Here is a 13709-nt window from a genome sequence, read left to right as displayed (position 1 = left end):
TAAGACAGGAAGTGATATGTTCCAAGGGAAGGGGATGATTGTTTGAAGGAGGGGCTTATCATTTTGAGAGGAAAGCTTTAGGGTAGAAGGGGAATAGGAACTAGCCTTGAAGGATGAATAAAACACGGGATGTTCAGAAATCAGGGAAAACTCTTCCTGTATAATGAGCACAAAGAAATGAAGGTGCAAAAACGTAGGGAGTCAGGGAGCAGTGAGTAGTTCAGATTGCCAGAAGCAGAGGGGACTCAGCGAGGAGTGGTACTAGATTTGTGGAAGGTGATGACACAGATGAAGCACTTGGATATGTGGGAAATGTGTTCAGTATTCATGAGCTGTAAGCAGGAGGTAAGTGGAAAGCTTTAGGAGTGAGAGCAGACAGGACAGCCATCGGCCTGGAACAGGGTCCTGGAGGCCCACGGCTGGGTCACGTGTTAACCCATTAGTTGCTGGACAGTGGGGTGGTGTGGAGTCTCAAGGAACGGTTAGGACAGTAGGGTGCTGGGGGGAGGGAAGGCATTCAGGGGGTTGGGAGATGTGAATACAGAGCATTTATTTACCAATGAGTACAGAGTATGTCAGAATTTTAGCAACCAGTACAGCCACACCAATGTATACTAGCTGAATTTCAGTTCTGTCTATGGTTAAAAAAAAAAAAAAAACCGTCAAAAGCTAATAAAAGCATTTGTTTTTCAGATATGTAGACTGAACCTCACTTGGATGTCCCATAGATACCTCAAACTCAGTATGTCTAAAACTAAACCCATCATCTTCTTTACTAAACATGTAACATCTTATGATTACGTCAGGAATCAGTACTGTAAGCTACCAGGCACTCATGTCAGAAATTTGGGAATCATTATAAGGCCTATGATATCATTGCCAGCATATGAACCCCCCCTTCCTAATTTTGGGGTACCACCATTGTGTGAGTTTTGATGGGAGCCAAGGCTATTTTCTCTTCCTGCTCCCAGCTTTTGACTTTTTGGTCATCTTACATATACGTGCATATAATATTTTAGGGATTTCGTTGAAATATAATCAAATGTGTTCCTAAAAATATTCTATGAATGGAAAATATGTTAGTTTAATTATGCCTATGTTTAATTAAATAACATATTAATCTGGAAATACTGTATTATTCAAATTGGACATTTTACAAGTCAATAATATACAACTGATTTTGATAATTTTTTTTTATAATCACCCTCGTTATTTTCTCCTCTCACTCTTTTCCTCTCACTCTTTCTGAAACTCATGTTAGTAACGTGTCGGACTTAATGGAATCTTCTCCACTATTCTTATCTTTTCTCACCGTTGCCCATCCTTTTGTTTTAGCTTACTTCCTGAGAGATGTATGCAACTTCATCCTCCAATGCTTTTATTGGACTGTTTCTTAAATGATTAATTTCCAAGAGGTTTTTGTTCTTTGAATGAACAGCGCCCCGTTCTTTTTTCATGCAGGCAGTATCTTCCTCTCATCTTAACGAGAATTTAACTACATTTCCTTTGAAGTCTTCTTCTACTCCCTTCATTGCTTCGATGCCTTTGAGTTCCCTTTTCCTGTTTCTTCACTTGGGTTCCTGCCTTTCGTGCTGGATGCTTTAATCAAATGTCTACTGATTCTTAGCCGTCCATTTGTTTTTAATAACGAACAACTGAAAAGCTGTTCCGAAGCTAGCACACGATATGAACTAGTAGGCTTCATTATAGAGTATTTGGGCAAAAAGTCAGGTTATTTGTTTTGTTTTAAATATATACAGTGTATCAGTTAGGTTACAGGCTAAGTTGCTACAACAAAGAGGCCCCCCCAATAGTGGCTCAAACAAATTGGGATTTCATTTCTTTCTCTTTTAACATTCCATAGTTGATGGGGGCTGCTGAACAAGCCAGTGCTGCTGCTCTATTCTTTCTGTTTACGGCTCCACTGTCCCCCAGGGTCTTGTCCTGGCCTTACCATCACCGCTTCCACATCCTACCCTTGAAGGGAACGAAAGAAAGGGGAAGACAAGCAAGTTTCTTTTAAGAGAGAGAAGTAGCAGCTGCTCGCACCATTAAGAATTTAGTTTGCGGTCCCACCTTACTTACTGCAAGGAAGCCTGGAAATGTAGTCTCTATCTAGGCAACCATATCCCTTGCCAAAACTTGGGGGGTATTCTATTAATAAGAGGGAGAATAGATACTGGGGGACATTACAGTCTCCTATAATTTAGGGACTCTCGATAAGTATCTCTAGGTTTTTCTCTGGGGTGGTTCATTTTCTCTAGAGGTAGGTCCTCCAACCTCTACTCCAGGATATCCAGGCTGATGGCATTCACTATCAAGTGTACAAACTTGGGCTTCTCACTCCTATTGCTTCTGTGCCTAAAATCTCAGAGACTGGTGGTTGTCTGGCTTACTTCCTCCACCGAATAAACTTCTGATTTTATGTAGGGATAGAGGTGACCTGGTTACCTGTCTGTGTGCAATGGGGTAAAACTACTTCTTGGACAGACTTTCTCTTAAAATTCCTATCCTCAGCCTCCCTCCCCAACCGTCTCCTGTGGTCCCCAATGCCTTTATTTTTGAGCCTTTTACAGCTTCTTTGGGTGCCTATCCCATGGGAACTTAAACTTGATGTTTTTCCTTTCTTACCATTCCTCCACCATTTTCAGTCTTCATAAATTCTAGTTCAGGCTTATACATATCCCCTAGCATCCTCAAAGATGAAGTCTGCATTTCTGGTTCTTGTTTATCTTTATTATTTAGGGGATTTGAAAAAGGAGAAGGAAGTGAAAATGGCTTTACTATCTTGAAACTGGAAAATTTTTTTCATCTGTACATGATGCTATCACTGGAAATTTTATCTCAAGCCACAAACATCCATTTGCTTAAAATAAGAACAGTTTTATTTTTCCGTTCATCCTGTGGGTATATACTCATGATTCTCCACGAAGTAACCACTAATTGTATTTCATTTCAAAGTGATCTTTAAAAGGCTTATTTGCAATGATATCTAAGACTTGGCAATTGTGAAGTCATTTCCCACCCCCCACTCCCTAAAATAGTAAATCTATATTGAATTTCTCTGCTTCTTTTGTCAAATGATCTCTATAAGCATATAAACCAGGAGGGACAGAGGTAATTATGGACTACTGTGTCTTTCCTAAACAATTCTCTGTGGTTCAAAATAATCGAGAGAGTGCTTTGTAATATAAAAGGTTTTTAAAGACCTGAATATAAGGCAACTCTTTTTATTCTGAAAGCTAATTTTTAGGAATAAAACTTTATATAAAATTTTATAATCTGGCATAAAAGAACTGGACTCTTTCACTTTCCTGTTTTAGCCAATGTTAGGCCATGTACATGGCACAGTTTCTTCAGCTTCCTCCTCTGCATAAGTCCTACTCATCCTTCAACACTCATTTCCGGTGTCAGCTCCTACAAGAAGCCTTCCTTGACTACCTCCCAGAGTTCTCCCAAAGGCTGACCAGATGCTGCACCTGTGTGTTTCCTCAGCTCCCAGGCTTCCTCCTAGATAGTATTAACTATATTGTAATCACTGGTTTATTTGTCACTCTCCCCCACTAAACTGTGGGCTCCTGGAGGGCAAGGTCCATGTCTTATTTATCTTTACATTCCTGGTATCTATAAACCATGCCTGGAACAGAGCAGTTGCTAGTTATATATTCACTTATTGAATGAATAAGAGAAATGCTAGTTTTCAATGGGAAATAAATGTTCCCCAATGAAATTAGGGGCAAAGGAATCGGTAGGGATAATTCACCTTGGTCATGTTATTCACTCATTCCCTCAGACGCTAAATAGTAACTGAACCAAGAATAGAAAATGTCTTCTATACAATTCAATTAAATGGAATTTCAAAAATAGAAATTTACCTGGGAGAATTAAGCCATTGGCTTGCTGGTCAGATTTTTAAAATGCATAAACTCATACTTTCGGTATTTGTTTTAGTCAAGGCCTTTGGGTGGCAATGGGCAGAAATCCACCCAGGTTAAAAATGGGAGTTAATGAACCCAGGAAACCCAGAAGCCTATAATGAGCAGTCACATTGGAGAGAAGGGCCATCGAGGGAGAGGATTCAGGCTATAGTCTGCCCTTGTCCATATGTCAACCAGATACATGAAAGAAAATATAACTACTCTAACTTGGGCTTCACTTGCAGATTGTTTTGTTTTTGTTTTAGGGAGGCAGCAACAGCTACACTCAGAGACTGAGTTCTGTTTTTGCCAGCAATTTATTTAGCACAAGTTTGTTGTGGGAATTATAATAATTTCACAAGCCAATAGCATACAGGATAATTTTTCTTCATAAGCCAAATAAAGGAGTGACATACACCAAACAAAGGACAGAGTAATCACACTATGGTTTGAGGCCAAGGGAGGTGAAGAAATAAAGTCCAAACTGAATGCGGTGTACCTTTATCTGAGGAGGCACTCGGGAGGGTCGGTGATCAATCGAAAAGCTGATTTCCAGTGTGGGTAGGCAGGTGGATGAGGGCGGCCTCGCCCAGACAGGCGTGAATGCCCAAAGGGTGTTCGGGGAGTTTTTAGGTTAGTGAAGAGTCTCCTTGCCCAAACTGAAATTCTCAACTAGTCCTCACAAACTCTCAGTATTTCTAGTCTGAATGCTCCCTTGCCATAGTTTCTTCCTCACATGTCCTTATAGATAAGCCCCTGGTGCGGCCCCTCCACGGCTCGGCGGCTGACTGCCTATCAATGACAACAGATGCGGAATGATGACATACAGGCATGACTTACTCCATTCTTGCATCAAAGCAACTTTACTTCTAAAAAACTTTTTGTGTCTGTCTTTGTCGCAGCCATAAACAAACGGATTAAAACAACTTCACTTAAGTCCCAAACAAGTGGATTTGAAATCATATTAAACACATACACAACACAGGCTGAACAGCTGACTGGAATATCTGAGCTCCTTTACTGCTTTCATCCATTGCCACTGCCATGAGGCAGGCCCATCCATCATGCTGACAGTGCAGCCCGGTATCTCCCAAACCATGGTGGGCGTGCAGATGGACTTAATCACCGATGCACTAATGAAACTCTTGGTGGCGGGGGAGGCAACATATGAATACGCGTATGTTTCTAAGATGTAGAGGAAGGGGCTGACGGAGCAGAAGACACAATTTAAGAAGCTTCCTTTTACAGATCAGGCATGCAGCTAGCAAAATGGAAGAGCAACTCTGTGATTGAGCCCAGAAACCCACACCCTGCTTTGAATTGTGGCTGGTCTCCTAGGACCAAGGGAGCAAGGAAAGAGGCCAACAGAGCAAAACCTAAAGCACACAGACGGAGCAAAAGCTGTGTTGATGGTTTCTGTGTGGCTTACTTATTCCTCCAGGGAATCTCTCTGGGGGCACCCCACACCCCACCCCAGGCTGTGTTAGGTGCTCCCCTCCTCAACCACCCTGGGCTACAGCAGACATTCAGCATATCTCCATCAGGGTATTTACTGTCTGTATCCTTGTCAATCTTATCCACTTCTTGAGTTTGGGAATGATGTCATTTATTAAAAACCATTTAGTTTACCTTTTGGCATGAGGAAGGCTGTACATATTTAATAAATGAATATTACGCCATATAGCTGTGGATGCTCAGAGCCTAGTATGTGCCTAGATCATGTTAGATGTGAGGACGGAAAAGGGGCCACAGGTTAAGCCTGACAAGCTCAAAGACTGAAAATAACCACATAAGATGGCGTGAACATAAAATATTTCATAACTAAGTGGGCCACGGCACGAAGTCACATCTTTAGCCAAAAGTGCCCTTCATAAAGTTAATCTGTGCCTTTAAGTGGGACCGTCTATTGTCTTTTTGCACCGAAGATGACATCTTGGAATGTCAGTAATCCTTTTTCCGGACCGGAAATGGAAACTGCAAAATCCCGCATTATTATTCTTGTCTCCTGATATCCATCTCTATGTGCTGTAAAAAGTGAACTACCGTGTTTCCCCTAAAATAAGACCAGGTCTTATACTAAGTTTTGCTCCAAAAGACGCATTAGGGCTTATGTTCAGGGGATGTCATCCTGAAAAATCATGCTAGGGCTTATTTCCAGTTAGGTGTTATTTTGGGGGAAACTCGGTATTAACTATCCTGCACCTATGTAACTATGTAAAAGAAGTACCTATCACTCCAATTTACTTTTATCCAATCCCAGAGATTTCCCCACTTTGCTTTCTCCCACCCCCTTAATCTATCACCAATGGATTTCACATAACCCTCCTCCTTTGATTCTATGTATAAAACAAGCTGCAAACTGCCATTGCGCAGAGCATTTTCTCAATCCGTTGAGATTTTGCTTCCCAGCAATTGTCAGTTTGGCTCAAATAAACTCTTATAAGCTTTCTCCTAGGCTAGATGTTTTTTGTCGACAGGCAGATGAATAATAATAATAAAAAAAGAATGAATTAAATTAAATTATCTGGAATTTAATTGCTTTCAAAAAGTTCTGTAGTAAGAGTCATAGGTTTAATAATTTCTCATAACTTTCATCTGATTTATTTCACATATACACATCAGTGGAGCAGATGTCCACCTGTCCTTTTTGAAATGCTTATATTCCAGAAGTCTGTAAGTTTTGAGGTAATTACAAGACAAAGTATTTTATTTTGGTCTGGTGTTCTTAACACACAGGAGACTGGGGCAGGTGGTGGGATCAACGATTTCCTGAAGCTGAATTGACCCTCATGATGGCCGACTGTTTATCACAATGGTCAATTTAAACCGACAACATCCATCCTATTCCTAGATTTAGACACTTTTTTCTTTAGGCACAAAGATGACCTGAATTTGTTCCAGGTTCAGTTCTGCTTAAATGCATCTCAATGGCATTTAGGCCATTGCTCATTTCAGCTAAACTTGGGCAAAAGGGAGATTGTGGTGGCTCTCTTCATCATCCTTCTATGAAAACAGAAAGTAGATATTGATGTTTTACATTAAAGATCAATGTCTGCACCTGCAAATGGAGCGTGATGCTGCCCACCTCACAAGGCCACGGTGAGGATAAATGAGATGACGTCAGTTCACCACAGAGCCTGATACTTAGTAGGTTCTTGGCACATGTTGGCAGAGCTGAATCAATTTAATTAAATAGGACTTCTCACTCAAAGATGCTTCTTTTTTTCCCCTCATGGAAGGCAACTTTTCTTACAAAGAATTTCTATCTCAGAGGATTGCAGCAAATAAGAAGTTTTGATAAAACAGGGGGAACATAAAGTCTGAAAAACAGAGACCTAGAGGTCATTCCCATTTCTCTCTAAACTGCTCCAACCCCACTCAATTCTATTCTGTTGAGAAACCCTAGGCTTTCATCCTGCGATTTCTCCTCTGCCTCAGGCAGAGATGAAAAGATAAAGCAAAGTCAGAAAGCCTGTCAGGAGGCATCTTTTCCTCTCTTGCTGGTGGAGCTTCAGATTAGAAAACCTCCTTTCACTCTGGATGGCTTCAGCATCAGATGACCACACCGAAGTCACCATAACAAGTTAGAGATGGCTTTAGAAGAAGACACTATCAAAAAGGGCTAAACACGCTAATGCCCTGTGATACTTAATGACTCAAAGACAGTACTGAAATGTGAAGCAGAAGTACAGTAATTCCTACTAAAAATATTCGTCACATCAATGCCCATCCACTATCAGCACCCTTGTCCAAGACACTCCCATTTTTGCTGGAATGACTATGATCCATTTAGACACTTACCTACTTCTAGCTCTTTCTCTGCACAGTAGCCAAAGGACCTTTTAACAAGGTAGGTAAGAGAAGGTCCAGAATATTTATTATTGGCTCACCTGCCCTGGCCTTGCCTGCCTCTCCAGCCTCATCTCTGCTCACTCCCTGCAGGTGACACTGTTTTCCCTTCAGTTCCTTAAACACAGCAGGTTCCTTGGGTCTTTGCCATCTCAGTGAAAACCCTTCCCCTAATTCTTGCCTAGGTATCTCCTACTCATCTTTCAAGTTTCACCTGAAATGTCACTTCCTCAATGACACTGAAATAGACCCCCTACTTTGTGCTTCAGGCCCCCTGCCCTTTTCCTTCACAACACTCCTTGCAACTTGCAGTTTTATATTTATTTTTGTGACTATTTGTTTAATGTGCATCGTTACCAGCAGAGGAAAAGCTCCACGAGGGCAGAGAGCCTGTTTTGTGTACCACTGTATATCCAGACCCAACACTGAGTGCCTGACTCAGTATTTAGTCAGTGGAAGCAAAAAGGCATCTGCTCATCATATACAATTTTGTTGGGGATATATTTTGAAATAACACTGAAAACTTTTCAAAGAAATATCATCGGGGCAGCTGGATGGCTCAGTTGGTTAGAGCGCGAGCTCTCAACAACAAGGTTGCCCGACTGGACTTGGAGCTGAGCTGCGCCCTCCACACTAGACTGAAGGACAACGACTTGGAGCTGATGGGCCCTGTAGGAACACACTGTTCCCCAATATTCCCCAATAAAAAAATTTAAAAAAGAGAAATATTATATAGGTAGGATTCTCTTCATAGAGACAGGGTTTCTTTTTACAAGATTTCTACTAGAACATTATGTTCAACCCACCAGTTCCAAATGGCAAATTATTTTTAATCACTGCCACATCCACCCAAAGCATTTATTATCAACTCGAATCCTGAACTACCTGACAGATGCTTTACCTGAGTTTACAGAACTTTGAACTTCGGGCTTTTTGTGACTCAGTGTGGGGACAGAGCCAGGAGTGCAGTTTCCAGGCTCTCGGCCTCACGTGGAAAGGTGCTGGCTCAGGTAGTAAATGGCCATCAACTGTGATTGGATGGCCAACAGCTGTGGCTAGTTGGCCGTCAGCTGTAACCAGTGAGCCACTGGTCACTAATATAACTGCTGTGGCTACGCTGGCAGAAAAATGGGGGCTAGCAAGAAGATGGTGGCTGAGCTAGCAAGCGCGGACTGCAATAGGTGGATGCTGCCAGCGAGAATATAGTGGTGTGACTCTCCCATCTATGGCTCCGGGGGTGTTCCTTTCTGGCCTCACCGTATCCTGAGTTCTTATGTGGGGAGCGGCAGCTGAGAGCCCGCAGGCCGCCCCGCACGACACTCAGTTTCCCTATCTTGCTAAGACTCTAATTCACAATTTCAGATATTATGACTATCTTATTATTTCTGCTCACGAAAGAAATAAAAATGAACAATAAACTTCAGTAGTAATAAAAAATGTAAATTATACAAATGAGACTCCATCTTTGCAGATCAGAATGGCAAAGCTGGGAAAGAATAATGATACCCTTCGTTAGCAATTTCAGGAACAATCAGTTTAATCATTGTACAATATTTGGAGAGGTTATTTGGAAACATGTATAAAAAAATCTTTAAAGAAAAAAAAAACTCTTAAAAATGTATGGTGAAGATTCTATTTTCCAAAGATGGACTCGCCAATATAGTCCCCATCCTCATCCCATATGCTCTTCCTACAATGTTGGTACTCCTGCATTGAGAGGACGGAGTGTCCTCAGCCTGCGGGGGCTGGTTCAGCGGAAGTGGTGCTGCATGGGTTACAAGGCTACGTTAGAAAAGGTGACATTGTTCCCACCTGGTGCTCCACCAGGATGCCCTAAGCTGCCACATAAGAAGTCTAGCTACCCTAAGAAGTCAACATGCTAGAGAGACCACATCCAAATAGATAAAGATGCCTGAGGAGTCCCAGCTATTCTGGCTCCGAGCTGTTTGACTCTTTCCAGCACCACACGTGTGAGTGAAAGAACATTCAGAAGATGCTAGCCTCTCACCTTCAAGCCGCCCAGCAAATGTCAAGTGGGACATAAACAAGCCACCACAATTGACTACTCTGTCCATACTGCAGATTCATGAATAAAATAAATGTTGTTGTCTGAAGTACTAAGTTTTGGGGTAGTTTGTTATATAGTACTAGATAACTAGAATATGATATATTATATGTAATATATAAATATATATATGTTGCTGGGTTAAAATATACCTATCTCTATATTTATACATCTATATCTATACCTACCTATATACATAAAGGTATAAATATAGACATCTTTTAAACTAGCAATTTCAGTTCTAAGAATTTATGCTAAGAAAATATTTGGAAAGGAAACAAAAATGGCTATATAGCATTAATAATAAAACCAAAAATTTTGAAACCATCTAAAATGTTCAGCAATAGGCAACTGATTAAATACATTATTTTATATTCATATAATTACCAGGTAGCCATACAAAAATGTGATGAAGTGAAGCTGTACTGGTAAGATAGTGAATCATGAATCAAAAATTATAATTAATCCAATTCTTTGCACCTAAGGTCCATTTTTCTTGTGATTTTTTTTTTATAGGACCTTATGTGCAAATAAAAGGACTTAGGTGCAAAACACCAGATTAACCATACTCATCATCGGTTCATGACTGGCTCTCCTTATTTATTTATTCATACAAAGATACTAAAGCATAATGATTGTTTTTTTCTTTTTTTTAATTAAAAGAAAATTTTTTTTATTGGGGAACAGCGTGTTTCTCCAGGGCCCATCAGCTCCAAGTCGCTGTCCTTCAATCTAGGTGTGGAGGGTGCAGCTCACTGGCCCATGTGGGAATCGAACCGGCCACCCTGCTGTTCAGACCTCAGGCTCTAACCAACTGAACCATCCAGCCGCCCCGTTTACAGGAATTACACTCTACAAATTACACAAAAAGGAATTACACTCTACAAATTACTCTGCAATTTGCCTTTTTATTTCATATCATTGATATATATATAATATAGCATATCCCCCAGGTAATAGATTTGGATTTAACTCATTCTTTCTAATAGCTGTACCATAATTTTCTCAACTATTTCTCCCATTAATGAACATTCGGGTTGTTCCAGTTTTTTCTTTTACATCACTACAAGCAATGCTAAAATAAATATTTGGGTTCATATATCTTCAGGCACTGATGTTTTTATTTCTATAACATAAATTCCGAAGAAAGGCACTGGTGGGTCAGTGTGTAGTTAAATTTTAATATACATTGCTAGATTGCTTTTCAAGAAGGTTGCAGCAATTCATATTCCCACCAGCAATGTGTGAGATTTCTCTGCTCTATGAACAGCAACATTCTCTCTCTCTCTCTCTCTCTCTCTCTCTCTCTCTCTCTCTCTCTCTCTCTCAGAAAATGGTCTCAATGTTATATATTTTCTTATATATTTAGGATATGAAACACATGTTGTATGTTGCAAATATTTTTTCTGTTTGTCTTTAACTTTTCTCATGGCATATTTTGCAGCACAAAAGTTTTAAATTTTATATGATCAAATCTATCAATTTTTTCCTTTATGGTTGCTTAGACCTTTGTTTTAAAAGCTGAATATACTGTCAATGATTAGCATTTGTGAGCAAGGGAGTGGTTAAATAGACTCATCTGGACAGGACTGTCCTTTCAACACTGAGCACTTGAAGTATGACCTTCGATTAATACTCTGCTGCCACTGCCCAGAGAGACTGTACACTTGTGTAACTTCTGGTTCTAGACAAGTGGTTTGCCTGATGCCTTTGTTCAAAATGAGCTATTCCATTCCTCAAAGAACTTAGCCTTACTGAGGGAGATTGAGCTGGTATTTAATGAGTCTGCAGCTCTACAAACATGCTCATCTATTTCTTGTTCCTCCAAGGAAATAAAAACAACCTTCAAAATAATCTTTCCATAGACATCTCACAAAATGCAAGATTCTAAGTTTTTCAATATTTCATTTTTCCTAAACAGAATCCTTTAGTGGTTTATGCAAATCCAAGTGTCTCTAGCTTTGGATATCTGTTTTTGATGAGAGCCTTGACTTAACAAATACCCCAAGATTTATTGCTTTATGGCATCTGGTCAGATATGAGTTAATAAGAACTTTTACAATTTCTTCCCCTCCTCCCAGTGTATCTGTTCAAGCCCATAATCTCGCGTATTTATCTATCCAATGAAAACCGAGTGAGGCATTTCAATTATTTTAAACTCACAGTTTGTAGACACCTTAGAAGTCTATTTTATCATAATAAGTATACCAATGTCAATGAATTGTTGAAAAACCGCCCTTAAACACAGTAAGACTCTAACCTATGAGTAAGATTAGAGGGCGGAGAAGAGGGTAGTATGTGCTGAATTCCCTAGTAGTGCCGCCGGGGTGGGGGGGAATCAGAGCCCACCCTTGACCTTAATAGTCCCACTATGGTCATTTCTAAGTCTATATTTTCAGTCTTACTTTTCCACCTACGTTCGAATTGTCTACCAAAATTTTGCCACTGCAGTCATGTCATATATTATGATGTCATATGAAAGCAAGTTAATCAACATCTCTACCACTTCCCAATTTCTGTCAATGGTACCACTAGGACTTTAAACCTTTGCCCCTACCTTTCCTTCAGCCTGTCAAATCCTGTTGACTTTTTAACCATTCATTTATTCTACAAACATTTTTTCCACATCTACTATACTTTTTTATTGTGATAAAATATATATAACATGAAACCATTTCTAATTGTACATTACGTATATTCACATGGTTGTGCAACCAGCACCACCATCTATTTCCAGAATCTTTTCATTATCCCAAAGTGAAACTCTATATCCGTTAAACAATCACTCCCCATTCCTGACTCCCCCCTGCCCTGGCAACCAGTATTCTGCTTTGTCCTTATGAATCTGACTACTCTAGGCACATCATGTAAATAGTCTCATACAATCTTTGTTCTATGTGACTGGCTTTTTTCACTTAGCATAATGTTTTCAAGGTTCATCCATATTGTACCACGTGTCAGAATTTCCTTTCTTCTAAAGACTAAATAATATCCCATGGTATGTATAAACCACATTTTGTTGATCCATTCATCCATCAATGGACATTTGAGTTGCTTTCACCTTTTGGCTACTGTGAATCATGCTGCTATGAACATGAGTGAACAGATACCTATTTATGTCTCTGTTTTTATTTCTTTGGGGAATATATCCAGAAGTGGAACTGCTGGGTCATATGGTAATGCTATTTTTATTTTTGATGAATTGCCATCATTTCTGACAGCAGCTGCATCATTTTACATTGTCACCAGCAAGACACAAGTGTTCCAATTTCTCCACATCCTCACTAACACTTATTATTTTTTATAACAGCCATCCTAATGGTTATGAAGTAGTACTTCATTGTGGTTTTGATTTGCAGTGCCATAATGATTAGTGATGTTGAGCATCTTTTCATGTGCTTATTGGCCATTTATATATCTTTTTTTTGAGAAATATCTATGTAAGTCCTTTGTCCATATTTTAATCCGACTTTTGTTGTTGCTGTTGAGCTGTAGGAGTTCTTTATATATTCTGGATATCAATTCCTTATCAGATATATGACTTGCAAAATATTGTCCCCCCCTTCTTTTGGTTACTTTTTCTGTAATAGTATCCTTAGCTGCACAATAGTTTATAATTTTGATGAAGTCCAATTTATCTACTTTTTCTTTTGTTGCCTGGGCTTTTGGTGTCATATCCAAGAAATCATTGCCAAATCCAATATCATGAAACTTTTTACCTATGTTTTCTTCTAAGTTTTATAATTTTAATTCTTACATTTAGGTCTTTGATCCATTTTGAGTTAATTTTTATATATGGTGTACGGTTTTCCCAGAACCATTTTTGAAAAAACTTTACTTTTCCCCACTGAACAGTCTTGGTACCCTGTTAAAAATAT

General features: G+C 39.6%; 1 protein-coding gene across 9 annotated transcripts in view; it reads right to left on the bottom strand.

The window, feature by feature from the left end:
* The window catches only part of CRACD (capping protein inhibiting regulator of actin dynamics), a 256852-nt gene that overhangs the window by 86316 nt on the left and 156827 nt on the right, over positions 1–13709 (bottom strand). Inside the window, exon 1 of one of the 9 annotated variants that reach the window (XM_033105793.1) lies at positions 4417–4600. The exons of the other annotated variants lie outside the window; for them this stretch is intronic. The gene's annotated coding sequence lies outside the window, so the exon portion shown is untranslated. Of the gene's footprint in view, positions 1–4416; positions 4601–13709 lie in introns of those variants that run through there. 9 annotated transcript variants of the gene reach the window in all.

Source organism: Rhinolophus ferrumequinum, chromosome 5, assembly GCF_004115265.2.
Source record: "Rhinolophus ferrumequinum isolate MPI-CBG mRhiFer1 chromosome 5, mRhiFer1_v1.p, whole genome shotgun sequence".
NCBI classification, from domain to species: Eukaryota; Metazoa; Chordata; class Mammalia; order Chiroptera; family Rhinolophidae; genus Rhinolophus; species Rhinolophus ferrumequinum.
The sequence above is the reverse complement of the archived record's forward strand: the minus strand, read 5'-3'. Positions and strand labels throughout refer to the sequence as shown.